Raw genomic sequence first — 18,227 nt, forward strand, 5'->3', positions numbered from 1 at the left:
AAATCAACCAATCTCTAAACACACAATAATCATGCCTCTCACCAACTAAACTACTCATAACAAGCTCTAAACATGATTACACACCCATTACACTAACCCATCATCTAAACATTAGGAAATCTAAACAACAAAACTTAAAACTAAGACCATGAAGAGTTATACCTTCCTTGAAGCTTTTAATCCATGAAAGGTCCTTGGAATGCCCATGGAAGCCTTAATCTAACCTCCTACAAGCTTGTTCTTTCAAAGAAATCAAGAACACAAAAATTAATTTCAAGAAAGTACTATTCACCATCTTCTTGAATGATTTATAGGAAATGCTAGGAAAGGATTTTGAAGCTAAGATTTCTAGGAAGTATGTAACTTAACTAGGAGAAGCTAGGATAATTACCTTGTAAAATGGCAAGTGGAGGAGCTTGGACTTCCCAATTCTTAAGAAAGAAGCCGAGAGCTTCATGAAGAAATGGAAGGTTTGGTGTTTTGTGATTTGTTTTGCTTGGTTGGTTGCTTTTTGTCTTGTTTTTTTGGTTAATTCCCTTTGTAGCCTTGACTTTGTGTGGTTAATATTCCACCACATTTCCTTCCCTCTTATGTCATGCTTGCATCATCCTCATGATGTCATCCTCCCCTCCTTGTCCTCTTCTCATTGGTTGGGTGACATCATCCTCTCTAATCCCTTTGATTAACTTCCTAATTGTTTGCCTAATGACCGCTGATCTGTTATACGGTTCGCTTAACTTTCGTTTTCGTTTATCGTTTGAGGGATCATACCCGGGATCTTATTACTTAGGTTCCCTTAACCTTTCTCAATACATTATATTCCTTTTTATGATCCTCTCTTATAATCCTTTAATTTAAATCCTTTTTATTCTGTTACCTTTTTCTCAATTCTTTCCGTATCTAGTGGATTTCCGGAAAAATCAAAGTGTTCGGAAATTGGATTCTGACGATCTTTACATACACTTATATACCACATACAGTACTAATAATATCCCAGAAGATCAATAACAGAACCCCTACGTAGTGTGGCATGAAAAGTTTTCTCATTCAGCAAAAACACTATTCATAAGGGTTTCAAAAATTTCCCAAAAATTGGGGTTATTACAGTCTCCCCTCCTTAAAAGGATTCCGTCCCGGAATCAGATAGAAAACAAATGGGGATACCATCTTAATATTGCACTTTCTAACTCTCAAGTCAATTTTCCCACATTGTGGTTCTACCATCAAACTCTGCCTAGTTTGATAATCCTTCTCCTAAGCACTTGTTCCTTTTCACTCTATAACCTTTCCTGGTTGCTCCATATAGGTTACGTTGGGTTGCATATCTATGCGCTCATATGCCTCTATTTATCTGGCATCTGAATTACACTTCCTTAACATTGATACGTGAAACACGTTACGACCTGCTACATGTTCTGGGTTAGGGCTAGCTCATATGCTAACTTCCCAAACGTCTTAATATATCCAAGGGTCCAACAAATTGTAGACTTAGCTTTCCTTTCTTTCCGAACCTCATCAATCCTTTCCAAGGGAAACCTATAACATTACTAGGTCCCCTATTTCATACTCTTTATCCTTTCGTGTCAAATCAACATACTTATCATGTCCATCTTGGGCTACTACCAGCCGTCCTCTGATTAGATCTATCATATCCTTGGTCCTTTGGACTACTGCGGGTCCGAGCATCTTGCGCTCTACAACTTCATCCTAACATAAGGGAGATCGACATTATCTTCCCTCAAGGATCTCATAAGGCGACATCTCGATAATGACATATGATCTATTGTCGTAAGATAACTCAATCCGCATTAAGTGATCATTCCAATTCCTTTCAAGTCTATTGCACAGACTCTCATTATAGCTTCTAGCATTATAGCTTTTGCTTCTTAATACCCATTCTTTTCCAGTTCGTAATCGCTACTACCTTCCGTTCCTAATATTATACTGGTTATACTTTTGCTCGTTAGCGTCCTATAACCTTTTAATAACCACGTCAACCTTAGTATCACGAATGTGTTCCCATTCCGCATACTACCACCACTTTATTACTCCTTTTTCAGTTGTTTCTATTTTCCAAAATTTGATCAATCAAATAGAAGTAAAGGAATTTGTTGAGAGATCACTATGATCATGAACACTTGTTATATCGCATAGTTAGTACAGAAGGTGGCCAGCCTTTAGTACTTGACAAGCAATTAAACAACATGTGGTATCCTACTAGGCTTCTATCACAAAGATAGATAGTCATTCGGCAATACCTCCCCTTCTAGAAGGGTTGTTCTTCTTAGCTTACATGAATGAAATGAAAAGAAGAGAAAAGAGCGAACTGAAGAGAATTGTATATATATGTAAAAAAATATTGCCATAAAATATCTGGCTTGGAATCTACCTCTGAACTATAGAGGTTTGTCATAGGAGAACAAAACATATATGTATTTATATCAACATTGAGTATTATCGCATCGTATTTCACATGCTTAAATATTTGCTATTCCGTCCATCATTCTATGGACCCATGCACTTCCTCTAGCTTATACACAATTACCTTTGAAACTCCCTCGATATCGAAAATCGAACCTGGGATCTCATTCTAGACATCATCGTTACTAGAATTCTATGCTTGCACCGCAACCTTCCTCGTATAATAATACGACTCTCTATTGATAAGAAAGAATAATTATTCACTAGGTAGATACTCTACTTAATTAGTCTATCAATGATAACTTATACACTACCACGACCCGATTAGTGGTACACAATCTCAACACCCATTCCAATACAACTCTCACGGTTGTATTCAGCTCAATACTCGCAGAATCATTGCTGCCTTACTATGGTCCATCACTGACCTACTGTAGTCATTCATTTTCCATGAAGTCTTAATAGCTAACCATACGGAGTCCATACATGTCGTATCAAATCCTTCTAAGGAGATAACATAATCACCATTCATGATTCATGGAGTACACTCCTGATTCTGACATACATACATGACATGAAGCAGATAAAATTTGTAGAAGAGTTTTGCTCAAAGCAACGATAGCAGGTTAATACCATTCTTAATCATATACCTTCAATAGAAGACTTAACTCAAAGGTTTGTTTAGTCCTTTTTGAAATATAGTCCTGGCTCATTCTCAAGATGGTACCTTCTAAGATAGATAGCCCGCTCCTGGCGATTACACAAATTAAACCTTTACCGAACTACTATTACGGTTGGGTATTGCACAGTCATCAGAAGGAATGTCAATCTTCCAAACCACAATACAACCTTCACAGTTTTAACCATCATTACTGTATTCCTTTGGCACAAGCGCCTATAATTATCCTCTTACCTTTAAAGTGTTGGCCACCTCTTTGGCCTTCCCTGATAGTAATAGTTCCTTATAATCAATGTCTTTTAACCACCTTCAACTAAATTTTCTACCTCATTTCAATCACAGCTTATGTGAAGATGTTTTCCTTAACATCTGATAAGTAAAAAAAAAATCACCATTTTTCCATAAGTTGTTGCCTCAGTCTTTAGAGGTTAATCACTGTCATGACTGACGCTCAATCATAATTAGAACATCTTTTATCTTAAGTCCTAATTGCCCTGAACAATTTCGACCATTACTGGTTCGATCCATACTTTCTCGTGGTTTAGCACGTGCCTCACTTGGCAACATTATAATTATGTCATATTTCCTTTATCAACATTTTTATTCTTGAGAACTTCGAATATTTCCTTTCTCCTTGTAAAACCTCTAAGGTTATCGTTTAATCGTTCCTCCTGTATTCCCTATATACAGGGCATATCAAAATACCATTTACTAATACTAGAACCATTGTCTATATACTTCTGAAAAATTTCTCCACTGATCCTTAAAGGTTATTATTACCTTAATCCTTTCCAATTCATACTGTCAAAACTCATACTATCCCTATTAAGGGTGAAATGCCAACCTTTATGCATTCCCCTAGGATTCATTTTAAGTTATCGATGTTCTATTCTTAATTCCACCTTTAAAAAGGTACATGCATCCTTCCATGGATAAATCAATTCATATATCCTTGATAGATTATCTTATTCATCATTCCCACCTCGATAGTCTATACCTAACTTCATAATAGCATCCTTATTCAAATTGAGGTCAATCCATATGGCCTCAAAAAGATAACAATGGTCATCCGCTTTTCTTTCCTGATTTGGTAATGATAACATGGAGCTTCTGAAAGATATTGGTCATGTTCAACGTGAACTTCTTCTTAATAATTCCTTATTTACTTTTGTTGTTTATCTCAACAGTCACCTCAATGTTGGGATATCTTTCATACCTGGCGTCTCCCTTTTTGGATATCAAGCCACCGGTCTTACACTTCACATTCTTGAAGGTCACTTCCTTCATCCAATTTTTCCTAATTTCTTACTTCCTTGTCTCCTCAGTCTATCCGCGTCTCATTATTTATCCTTCGAACTATTTCAAGGTTTCCTCGAATCCTCCCAACTTAAAGGGGGGTACAATATATATATCTCTTATGCCTTCAACCATCAATTTTAACTCATGGTGGATCATCATCATCCTGACGATTACATACTTTTCTATTTCTATTGCTATGATTCTTTAGGGTTTCCTCATACCCGACTCCCTTATCATACCTCAAACTCTTTTACCTTTATATCCCTTTCCACTTCAGTTCCTTTTTATTTCCCTTTCTCTTATCATTATTTCATGAACCAACACAACATAAGCATTGATTTCAAACATCCCGTCATTCTGGATTCGTGTCCTTAGAACGAATCTTGACAACTTTTACAACTTTAATTCATAATTCATCATACTCGTCTGCCTTTGTTCTGGCTCTAAAGCTTTTACACTCTCTCCATAACCTTGGGAATTACTTTCCTGAAAACAATTGGCTGAACTTTAATCAGTTTATCATAACCTCTGGCTCCGTACCTTTCTTGGTCTTTCACCAGCGGGTGGTCTCTCTCTTAGGAGGGTAAGTGACAAAAACAGTCTTTTATGGTTCATCAATCATTTAGAATCTCAAATGATTCCTATATTTCCTTTAGCCAGGCTCTTGCCTCGACTGGGTCAGCTTGTTCCCTGGAACTCTGAGAGCTTAGCAACTTAAACGTCTTCAAAGAATTTCTCACCGCATTGTTTCCTCAAGGTGGTGGTTGGGGATAATAGTCTAAGTTCTGTCTAGACATGTCCATGAATTGCTGTATAGGAGTACCGTCTCGGGTCTCCTTTCCTTACTCGACTTTCTGTTTCCTTAGTATGAAATGTTTCATCCTACTCCCCATAATTGGGGTCATCTTTTAATTTAAAATCCTCATTTTCCACTCCATTATGTCATGGGTTCCTTCTATCTTGATGGTGACCTCCCTGACTATCACGCTCAGGGTTTGCTCTAAATCTTATTCCTCAAACTATGGCTCTCATCTAAGTTCTCATCCCTACGCTCTTGAACTTTCGGAACCCAAATTCTATAGGAATACCTCATTATTCCCTTCTCATCTTTCTCGGTATTAACCTCTTATCTAATTTTTTTTTTGGCTCTCTGCCTTCATTCATAACTTTTTCTGGCACAATATGATCTTTTCCAATAATTCGGGCTGTATTGCAATCTCAAACAGCTTTTCGGTACCGGCTCCGGTTACCTTCACTTCTATTTCCATTTTCTCAAAATCTCTTATAAACTCTCCAAAAGACATTATCATCTTGAGTCTCTCCTTTTTTTTACTAAGGGCATCAGCCACCATATTGGCTTTCCCCGCATGATAAAGAATCTCCCCATCATTATTCTTGATTAGCTCTAACTGCCTCCTCTGGCATATGTTGAGCTCTTTCTACGTGAAAATGTACTAGAGCACTTATGGCTTAGGTAATTCTCGCACTTCTCTCCATACAAGTAGTGCCTCCAATCTTTAGGGTAAACTATTGCCACGAGCCTAAGCTCATGAGCGGGGATATCGAATTTCATATTACCTTAATTGTCTTGACATGTACGCGATTACCTTACCGTGCTGCATAAGCACGCACCCTAAGCCCTTGTGCGAAGCGTCACTACACTTCACAAAATCTCCTTTTCCATCTGACAACGCCAGCATAGGGGCCATCACCAACCTCTGCTTCAGTTCTTGAAAGCTGTTCTCGTATTTCTCTGTCCATTCGAACTTCTCAGTCTTACGAGTAAGCCGCGTTAAAGGGGCTACTATCTTTACAACTTGAACGAACCTCCGGTAGTGACCGACCAATCCTACCTCTGGTAGTCGACCTAACCATGGTCATCAATTCATCAGTGGTCCTTTATTCATTCTTGTCAGGATCCTCCATGGGATCCTTCTCAGCAACTATCCCTTTTAGGACAACATCCTCAACCGCTACATCCTCAATATCAACATCATCCGGTCCCGCGTTAGGACGCTCTATCGGATCCATAATCTGATCCCCAATAAATAATAAATCATCATCGCGTTGATGTTCCTCAACTTCAGGGTTCGGAGTCCCGCTACCATATACGATAATGAACTACGCTTCTATCACTACATTTATAAGGGTTCCCATAAGGGTTTTAACTGTCAGTACTACGTTAGGTAGTCCGACTATGAACTTGGCAAGAGTTCTTATTATCTTAGTGAACTTATTATCTTAACGTCCCATCATCTCTGAGGTTTATAACGCTTAGCTCTGATACCATTTCTGTAACACCCCCAGATCCGGGGTCGGGGATCCGGGTCGTCACCGTCTTTCTTTCCATAATATCACTTCACTTAATTAATAATAAATAACCTTATGCTGTGACCCCACACTAACACACACCACAACCCGTTATAGTCTCAGAGATGAAATTTAAATAAGTACAAGTCTTTGAATCCACAATTTAAATTTATTACAACCCAAAATGATTACTTGATAAATTTACAGTTAATTGGCATTATCTGCCACAAGTTATAATTATACATAATTGATTCTCAAAAGTAGATGGTCTGATCTACAATAGATCTACCTCTGCAGCTATAGCAGCTACAACATCAACGGGAAGACGCGGGACGCTTCCCACGCGCTTGCGCTGGGTCTGCTGGAGTCTGGCCATCTTTCCTAACTGTTGTTGTGTGATGAAAGAAGAAAGTAAGGGTGAGCAGCAAGCCCACCAAAATAATATGTATAATGATTTACAATATATGAGCCTACTCATAATACTCATGAAAGTCTTGGTCAAAAGAAATGAACCAAGTTTGATATCATAATGCGATGAAGTCGCAAAATATTCAGTATATACATATATACTTTTCAAAATATTGGAAGTCCTCTTCCATGCATAATATACACAAAGTCCCAGTGTATAACTGTATATATAAAAAAAATATCGTTGCAAGGTGATCTCATATATCTAACCTTGTCTCAACATTTTTCTGAAAATCTTTGTCATTCATAAGACAATTATTAATTAGATATAAGTTTAAAAGATGAAGTTACAAGATACCCTAATATACTTATATCTTTCCCAAATACTACTTGAACTACCACCGTTCAAGTTATAATTAGTTTCAAAAGTTCATCCCACTGATGAGACCACAAGATAAGACTTGAATAGATTCAATCTTTGAAATATTATTAAAGGAAATGAAGTTAGGATATACTTCATTAAGTTCTGATATATATATATATATCCACATATACATCTTCTTTATACATTTCCTGAAAACCTCTGTCATGTAAAGTATGAACAGAGTTGCAATATCCAATAAATTTGAAAGGAAAAGAATTTTGGCATAAACCAGATATCTTGCTGATCAGGCAAAGATACCAATAAGTAACCTTTTCTACTAGTAGATGGATGAATCCCCCACCGGTCATCACCCTGGCCTCATAAGGACCTTATGCTGGACCGCCACCCGGCCTCTTACGCGTTGATGGACTGCCACCCAGCCACTTACACAATTCATAGACCGTACCCCGGCCTGTCGCTTATGCCGACTCAATTAGATGGGCTTACTTCCCGAACATTGGGCAAGTAATCAATTCATTTACCAAAACTGCAACCTCGTTGCGAATATAAAATACACCACAGAGCCGGATTCCCCAGGTTTTGAGCGAGTATTTAAATCCCCTTAAAAAGGAAGATCTTAAATATAAAAATGAGTTTTGGGATCCGCTCTGACTTTTAAAAATCATTTTGAAGACTCGAAAACACTTTAAAGAGTGTTTGGAGTAAAACTGATTTAATGAAGTAAATCAGTCTCCAGTATATTTAGAAAATGTCTGAATATTATTATTTAAATAATATTCCCACAAAGAATTATCTTTATAAAAATAATTGAAGTAGAAGTATTAAAACTTATACTTGAAACGAGTATTAAATAATCAAAGATATACTTATATGAAAGTATTATCTTTATTTGAATAATTGAAAATAAGTTTGATTATTGACACCTTATTCTTTAATAAAATAAAGAATATACCTCAGCAAATAATCGGAGTCATAGATCCTCAAATGAATATTCAAATAATATTCATTAAATAATATAAACTGAGTCATAAGCCCTCGAATGAATATTCAAATAATATTCAATAAATAATATAAAAGAGTCATAAGCCCTCGAATGAATATTCAAATAATATTCAATAAATAATATAAAAGAGTCATAAGCCCTCGAATGAATATTCAAATAATATTCAGATAAATAAAGTTAAAGTTATCGAATAAACCTTATTCGATTAATAGTTTGGAAAACTATAACCATATATATATATAAACATATATATATATATATCTATATCCATATATACAAAAATCTACTCGGAATCCTCGACTCCCGGTTTTAGAAAATATTTTCACCTTCGTGTCCCTATACTAAGGGTATATGCAAGTTACCGCTATTCTTTAGCATAGGTATTATGCAACTGAATCAACAGATATATATGGAAAGAATACGAAACAGGCATGCATATATATATACCATAGTAGCATGCTTCAATATATTGCAACATTTGCTAATTAACCAACATGCATCTATCACAAGATAATGCAAATACATATATTCATCACAACAACAGTTATAACGGGTAGAAAACTTGCCTGAGCGACTGGGGTTACGAATGGCTCGGGACGAGTCTGGTAACCTATAAACAACAAGTAAGTTGGAATTAAACCAAAGTCACTTGTAAATCTATACTTTAACTAACTTAGACTCTAACGCTTGTTTTGCGCTCACTGATTCGCTTAAGTCACTCGGGTACCCTCGGCTCCACCATTTTTAATAATTTAACCTTTACGAGTTTTAAAGCGATTCCTTCGCGAGTGTCTTACCAACTACCTAACACACTTACCATAAATGTTTCATACATTAATTAACCCTTTTTGGTCTTTAACCTATGTTTCAAAGTAAGACGAGGGGAAAAGTTTCGTTCGCGAAACGCCGTTACTTGAAGCGGTCGTTTCTCCTAAACCGTGCATCGGAATCGAACGAACTACATATCAAAACGAAGCTCGTAACATGAGCTATCTAAACATGGCAGTGGTCATAAACTAGCAGGGGGTTCTCGGGTCCTAATGTTATGAACAAAAGCAGTCTAAAGTAAATCGGACATTACGACGGCTATGTTTACGCGATTTCCCAATTTTAAACCAATTCAAAACAACCACAATTCAACCACATATCATTCATACAACCAACATCCATCCATACCATACTACAACAGCCCCAACAATTCAATATTTCCAATTCATACTTATTTCTCAATTATGAACTAAGAGTTTACTTAAGTTCATTAACTAATAACCAAGATTTCCAACTCCAAAAATATCACAAAATCAACCAATCTCTAAACACACAATAATCATGCCTCTCACCAACTAAACTACTCATAACAAGCTCTAAACATGATTACACACCCATTACACTAACCCATCATCTAAACATTAGGAAATCTAAACAACAAAACTTAAAACTAAGACCATGAAGAGTTATACCTTCCTTGAAGCTTTTAATCCATGAAAGGTCCTTGGAATGCCCATGGAAGCCTTAATCTAACCTCCTACAAGCTTGTTCTTTCAAAGAAATCAAAAACACAAAAATTAATTTCAAGGAAGTACTATTCACCATCTTCTTGAATGATTTATAGGAAATGCTAGGAAAGGATTTTGAAGCTAAGATTTCTAGGAAGTATGTAACTTAACTAGGAGAAGCTAGGATAATTACCTTGTAAAATGGCAAGTGGAGGAGCTTGGACTTCCCAATTCTTAAGAAAGAAGCCGAGAGCTTCATGAAGAAATGGAAGGTTTGGTGTTTTGTGATTTGTTTTGCTTGGTTGGTTGCTTTTTGTCTTGTTTTTTTGGTTAATTCACTTTGTAGCCTTGACTTTGTGTGGTTAATATTCCACCACATTTCCTTCCCTCTTATGTCATGCTTGCATCATCCTCATGATGTCATCCTCCCCTCCTTGTCCTCTTCTCATTGGTTGGGTGATATCATCCTCTCTAATCCCTTTGATTAACTTCCTAATTGTTTGCCTAATGACCGCTGATCTGTTATACGGTTCGCTTAACTTTCGTTTTCGTTTATCGTTTGAGGGATCATACCCGGGATCTTATTACTTAGGTTCCCTTAACCTTTCTCAATACATTATATTCCTTTTTATGATCCTCTCTTATAATCCTTTAATTTAAATCCTTTTTATTCTGTTACCTTTTTCTCAATTCTTTCCGTATCTAGTGGATTTCCGGGAAAAATCAAAGTGTTCGGAAATTGGATTCTGACGATCTTTACATACACTTATATACCACATAGAGTACTAATAATATCCCAGAAGATCAATAACAGAACCCCTACGTAGTGTGGCATGAAAAGTTTTCTCATTTAGCAAAAACACTATTCATAAGGGTTTCAAAAATTTCCCAAAAATTGGGGTTATTACATCTGACAATGCTAGACTGAACGTCATTGATCTTCAGTTGAGAATAGTCCATCAAAGCTTTCAGATTTGTTGTTGGTTCTCCCATTATAATAATCGTTTCTTCTTCAACTTTTTCCTCTTCTTCAAAACTTCATCAACTACTTCAACTTCGACCAGTGTTTCCTTACAAGATTGAGAACGCGTTCACATACACGCTCTCTAGAGTATCTGAAAATAAACAAAGTAAACAAGTAAGTAAAATATTCGAGTCAATGAACTTTAACGACCACTGATGTCAAGCACATAAACTAAATTTAACACCGATATCCCCAGCAGCGGCGCCAAAAACTTGTTCGCACTAAAACACACGCGAAAATACACGCAAGAGCACGTGATCACAAGTAGTATAAGATATAAGTCAATTTCATTCGCACAAGGACTGGTTTATGTTAAGTTCAGATTATGCACCTATGCAACAATATATGGTTATCGTTAAATTGTAAGACAAGTAACAAATTTAGTTTTGATTTAACTAAGTGATTACATTAAATAACATTAACTAAGAGAATTAAAATTGAATTATTTATATGAGAATAAACATGGGTTACTAACTTCATTAAATACTTCATTCAAAGTTATGTCTTTAACCTTAGAATGTGATGGTGATGACAACTAATCTAAATAACACGAAATTAGTATACGCCAACTTTCGTTGTACATATACCCTACTACTAAGCATCCACAATTAAGATAGAATACGACTGACACCAATTATGCTTAGTCCCTATATGTCTATAAAGATTGAAAACATAATGCTTTAAGAGCAAGTATTCTATCGTGATTACATAAAGTGAATAAGATGGTTAAAATTACCCACAAATTATGCATGTCAATTCATACATAAACCTATGCTAGCAAGGCAAGTTATAGACCTCTATATTCACTGTCGCTTCAATAGAGATTAACAAACAACCTTAGATGTTAGCTACGCATCAAAGACGAATAAGCACAACCAAACTAGGAAATCATAAATCACCACACACAAAGGATTATAAAACAATTAACTATTAAAATCCACAGATAAATCCGTTAGAACCCCATGAAAACAATTAGTTCATAATCGAACTCATCGTCACCATGGGTTCTAATGAAAACATGATAATAAACAAGATAAGAGTACTAGGGTTCAAGGACAAATCGAAAACAAGCATCCAAAGTTTCAACTATATTGAAGAATACAAAAGTCTTCTTCTTCGTAGTCGTCTTGTGCTCTCTAGGTCTTCGTATTGATCTCCCTTGGCTACTTGTTATTAAAAACGAATTATTATTGGCTTATATATGCTTCTGGATGACCTGGGCCCTCAAAATCATCAAATTCAAGTCAAATCAGGAATCCGGCTCAGGACTCTGGCACGGCCGCCCCATACTCCGCGCGGGCGTGCACGCTTTATGTCGATCTAGCGTGGTTGCTCCGCTTCTCGCGCAGGCGCGCCATGCTTTTGTAAGTTTCTTCATTTTCTTGTTTCTGCTGTAACTTGAGTTCCGTTCATCCGATTTCAGTGAATCAATAGTCCACGCGAAGCTATCAAGATGCTCTTCAACATGAAGATGGCCTAGGCTTCAGAATCTGACCTCCTTTCAGCATATTTTCTTGAAAATCTCATTTATTCATCCAACTAATGTCGGTAATACAAAGATACAAAAACACATCAAAAATACCAATAACTTGAGTCAAAAACATCAACTTAAGCTTTTAATGAAGCGTTCCAAGTGGACATAAAATTCACTTATCACTATCCCTAATCATCATTAACACAATGCTCCTCCACCAAATAGAATAATATATTTTTTATAAAATACAAGACGACCCCGGGAGGCGACGTTGAGTAATGCTCTCTGATAAAGTTGCTTTATGATAATGTGTCTGTATGCTACTATTTCTATAAAAATATGATAATATATTTATATGGTATAATTTTTATAAAGACTTTCATATTTTTATAATTATAATTAAAATGTGTACATATGGTATTATTTCTATAATGAAATGTGAAATGAAGTTGTGAGACACTATCGAGTAACATCTATAATAATTAGGTCAAGTAAATTTATAATTTTGTGAAAATTTTATTCTACAAACAAATTTTCGAATCTTATTGCAAACAACTGAAATAACTAAATAAATTACACATAATTAATGAATATAGTTAATCCAAATATACTAAATTTTAGTTTGTTAGATTTTTCAATATTTTTCATTTACTTATACTTATATAGTTAAGCCAATATGTGTATACATGCGTGATTAGTTTAAGTCTAATTATTATTTTTCGCTACACCCTCCTTCCATTTTATTGAAGTTTTAAAAAATAACGACTTTCTATTCATATATAGTTTTTGTTAAATAAAATATTAATTAAGTTAAGCAATTCTATCAAAATTTATAGATACAAGTATTAAGAGAATTACATTTTATTTTTTGTTCGTGTCATATGACACATTAACTTTGTATTTCATAAACTTTGACAATCCAGGTTTTTGTGCGAACAATGCATGTTGCAAGTGGTCTAACATTTTATTTTTAAATTATATGGAGTGGAACACGGGTTTGAAATGTCTACTTGATTACAACTGTATTTAAGTTAATGTTTTGTGTTGATATTTACGCGTTTTTGTGCAAGAAAAGCATGTAAAATTCTATTAATGTACGATTCACATACGATTTGGATCATATAATCAACTCCAAATCTTCTGTAACACATAATAATTACAAACTTCAATTTCAATGCCAAGTTTAGTAGAATTATATTCAGAGTAAAAATTGGCATTTGATTGAACTTGTTTCTATTTATACATATAATTTTTAACAAGATATTACTAAATGATATACATGATTAATATGATGTCAGTTTTAATAGAAGTTGTATCAAAATCAACTCCGGAACTTATACAAATCTAACTACGTTCTATAGTACAATATCAATACTATATATTACTCTATTATATGGCAAATGAAATCTATTCATTATCTGTAAAACACCACTGTATCGGTAGCCTTGCAACCCATTAGTTATTGAATTTAATCTATACCATTTGTTTGTAGATTCATATGAACTTGTTTTGTTATTTTAATTCTCTTACTGATATAACAAATTCATATTAATTTTAACAAATAAGTGTACTTTGTTTCATTTTGATAAGCATGTGTCTTTCATCCTTTTTATGATCACTTGACGCATCAGGAATGAGCGAGAGAATCAGGGTTCGTGTAACTTGCATGTGGCCTTCAACAATCGATGGAGATTTAGAGTTAACATGAATGAATATGATTTTACTTGATAAACATGTAATAGTTCAACAAATTTTAAACTCTCGACATTGTCATCAGTTCCATTATATTTCAAACATTAATCTTACTTTGTTGATTTCGTACACATGTTAGAATTATGCTCTTCATGCTTTTGCATAAACTCCAGTTTGAAGAATTTTTTGAGAATGTTGTGGAAGAAGGATGTCTATTAGACATGGTAGATTACGCGATAGTAGAAGCATGAGGATCTCTAATGTCCGTTTCAACGGATGTAAAGTTTTTATTTACATATGAATCCATATTACAAGCCATCATTGATCCGACCGTAAATATTCTGTAACAAAAATTTAAACTGAAAAACGCTGATGAATTAGGAAAGTATGTGTTCTCATATGCTCCCGAACAAGTTCCCACATTGGCATCGGGTAAGTAGTTATTGGCATTAAATGTTTTCAATTCATATATGGTTTAATGTATCTGGTTTTTAATAATTTTATAGATGTTATTGGTATTGTTTCTGACTTCGAGCAACGAGATGTATGCACAAAGTGGGGTCTAAGAAAATATGTTCATTTTAATCTTCATGATGAAAGGTAATGATAATTATTGATCAATTTTTATATTTATGTGAGGAGTTTTATATAATACATTCGTGGTAATTAAAATTATGTATCTTGGTTAACTAATATAAATATGTAAGATTTCTGTAAAAGTTAAGATTTAGAGTTCATTGACTTTTGATATAGAACTTCTCATAAAAGGAAATGTACCAGCACCTGATGTGATTATTTTTTCAAGTGTCCACACTAGTACAAAAAGTATCATACGCGTCTCCTTTTTTACGTCTATTTTTAGAAAACAGACATATAAAGCATTTTTATACATCTCTTAATATCATACCAGACACATATATTAGGGAGAAAGATGATTATACATCTGTTGTGATACAACAGATGCATAAACCTCTTTTATACGGCTGTTTTAAACTATATACGCCCGTTCACTAACATGAGACATAGAATAAATAACTTAAAAAAATTAATTATATGAAAAAATTAAACATCGCCAATATTCTTATCCACTCAAACTAATAACAAATCCCTCATTCCACGATCCCCAACTCCCCTACATCATCAACATCGTCGTTCATATTATTATAAAAGTTGATTTCTTCCCCAAAGCTATTGCTTCTGATTTAATCATCCTATTAAACATCATCTCAGAAATTAGTGGTCAATTAATTCATATTATCATCATCAACATTGTCAATTTAGAAATTATTTATCACCGAGTCAATTCGTTCATCTTAGTAATGAAGGTGCGAGCCTTAATTGATCTCCATCTCCATCCTAATTCAATTCCAGGTATTCTCCATCTTTTTCTTTCTCACTCTTTCGTCTCTTCCCTCTCTCTATTTCGCGCTCTCTGTGTACATATTTGAAGTATGTATATAAGCTCTTTCTCTCCCACTTATCTGTGGTTTGCCGAGTTTATTTATTTCTATTTAATCTACTTTATTTATTTAATTTATGTGTGTATTTTCAAATTTTGCATTGTAATGTAATTTAGTGAGATTTTAATTTTGATATAAATTTTCATCTGTGTTTGAATTGATGTTTATGTGTGCACTGTAGTAGACCAATATTTAGTTCACACGTTAGTTTTCTGAACTATTATTTGGTAGAAGGCGTGTAATTGATTCCATAATATTTTTCTCTGTCCCACTGTACTCCAAAACTAACAAATATTTACTATATATTTTAAGGTTTTGTAGAAACATGTAAGAAATTATTTTAAAGAATTAAGAAGCAAATACTATCTTGTAAATTGAGTTCATATGCATTTACACCCTACTGGTTACAAGTGGATCAAATAAGCAGCCCAAATGGTGAACATGGAGCAAGAATCCGGTCAATGTCAGCTTTCTTGTTAAATCATTATTATAAAAAAATCACATTATTTTAATTTTTAATTTACATTTTCTGCTATTTTATTTCTTTATCACTTTTAATATTACTTTTAGTTGTCTTTTGGCTAGGTTGATGATAACATATTTGCTGTTGCAGAATGGGGCATTAGACTAATTATATTAGTGTAGGTAATTGTTAATGTTCTTAATATAAATATTTTAAGTGGCGGTCTTCTTAGTGAGCTATTATGTGCTTGAGATAGTTGTAGCAAGACAACCATTATACCATAGTCCACAGGAAAAGGAAGCAGTGGTGTTGGTCTAACATCTGTTGTTCAGAGAGATCCAGTAATAAGTGAGACTTGGAAGAGGAAGCATTGGTAGCTATTTTAGTTTTAAAATGTGCCTTTAGTGGAACATGGCTAGCTTAAAAGTTAAAAGGCTTATATCTTGATTGCAAGATGTCTAGTATATTTCCATATGTGTACTTTAAGTCTAGTATTATTTTTTTAAGTAAAATTTAAACCTTGTATTTTTTAGGTGTTAGCAGATATAGGTATCCATGATATTAATGAGTTTGACAAAATGCACGATTCCAGTTGCATGACAACACATTAAGTAATGGAGCAAAAGACTATTAGCATTACCAAGGCTAAGATTAAATACATCTATAAATATAACTATTGTCATTATTGCTGCTAATCCCACACACCTGGTAATTTTTTTACTAAATTTAATAATAATTACATTAAAGGTATTATAATGTTATAGAAAATAAATTAATTTTATATTTAACAACATGACTTACTTTGCATGTTTTCGCATGTTTTATATGGATTTTTTCTTTTATGTTGAAGGGGAGGATACGACACGCGGAGAAACCTAGCTGAAAGTATCAACCTGCCTCATGCCCTGTTATGAAGGTATGATCTTATGTTGTTGATCTTTAGATATCGTGCATATAATTTAATATTATTCATCCTGTACTTTTTAAATATAGTAATCACAATAACTTATCATGGCATGAGTGTGTATATATATATACTACTGTACTTACTTTAAGATCAAACTATCACTCAACTTTTTGCACTTATTTTAAGGTTCATTAAATATATTTCAAAGTATGTATTATTGTTGAGTTCTTGTGCCTGTGATATTTTCTGGGGTATATTGTGATTTTCTTGAAACCAATTTTGGACACTTGTCTCTCTTTTTTTATCTGATATTAAATTTAAGTGGGTGTTGAATAATGATATACAATAATTTTTATGAGCATCTATCCATTTCTCAGGCCATCTACTTATTTTACACTTGTTTTACCTTAAAGCAGTGACCGCTTATTTCTCTAAGTTTGGCAAATTGAAGTTATTTTATTTAGTATTTTTAGAGGAAGAGGCCCTTTGAGGGAATGCTTCAAGATTTGCCGACATCTGAGATGCACTGAAGATAATGGACAGTTGTAATTTTAGTTTTTCCGATTAGATAAGGAATTCGTCAAGACTCGCCAACATCTGCCAAGGTAATGGACAACATCTGTCAGGGTAATGGACAATTGTAATTCTAGTTTTTCCGATTAGAGAAGATGTGGTAATGCATATAAGATTTTGTATTTTTCAATGAAAATAGAATTGTACTTGGTATGGATTTGAGATCATAAATAGATGAAACTCTGTATAATGCGATACTCTATTAAATTTATCAAGCTTCTTGTGTATTTTTTTTACAAGTTTACATTTGTTGTTGAGACATAATTTGTGTACATTTGGTATTTTGGATTTTAGATGTTTGTGTATAGTAACCAAGGGCTCCCAAGAATAACACCCTGATTTTTAAAAAAAAATACAAATGTGTCTGTTCCACTAAAGGAGACAAATAAAATATTTTTATATGTCTGTTTTTCTGCTTTTTACGTCTTTTTAGCTGGACACAACAAGCTTATGCGTCTATTGGGCGAAAAATGACACATATAATCACATTTTATACGTCTGTCTAGTGACTTTATGGGTCTGTTATGGTCAGACGCAGAATACGATGGGCGTCTGTTATTCAACAGCCATATATGCACTATAGTTTATACGTCTCCTCCATACGCGTCTGTTGAAACCAGACGTATATCATCT

The 18,227-nt window shown here is 34.3% G+C and overlaps 1 long non-coding RNA gene across 1 annotated transcript; it reads left to right on the forward strand.

The window, feature by feature from the left end:
* The first annotated feature begins 15,287 nt into the window (after positions 1 to 15,287).
* LOC141689422 (uncharacterized) lies at positions 15,288 to 17,805 on the forward strand. Its single transcript, XR_012562382.1, has 3 exons — positions 15,288 to 15,562; positions 16,965 to 17,030; positions 17,495 to 17,805. It is a non-coding gene; the product is annotated as an uncharacterized LOC141689422 (long non-coding RNA).
* The last annotated feature ends 422 nt before the right edge of the window (positions 17,806 to 18,227 follow it).

The sequence above is a fragment of the Apium graveolens genome, chromosome 10 (assembly GCF_009905375.1).
Source record: "Apium graveolens cultivar Ventura chromosome 10, ASM990537v1, whole genome shotgun sequence".
NCBI lineage: Eukaryota > Viridiplantae > Streptophyta > Magnoliopsida > Apiales > Apiaceae > Apium > Apium graveolens.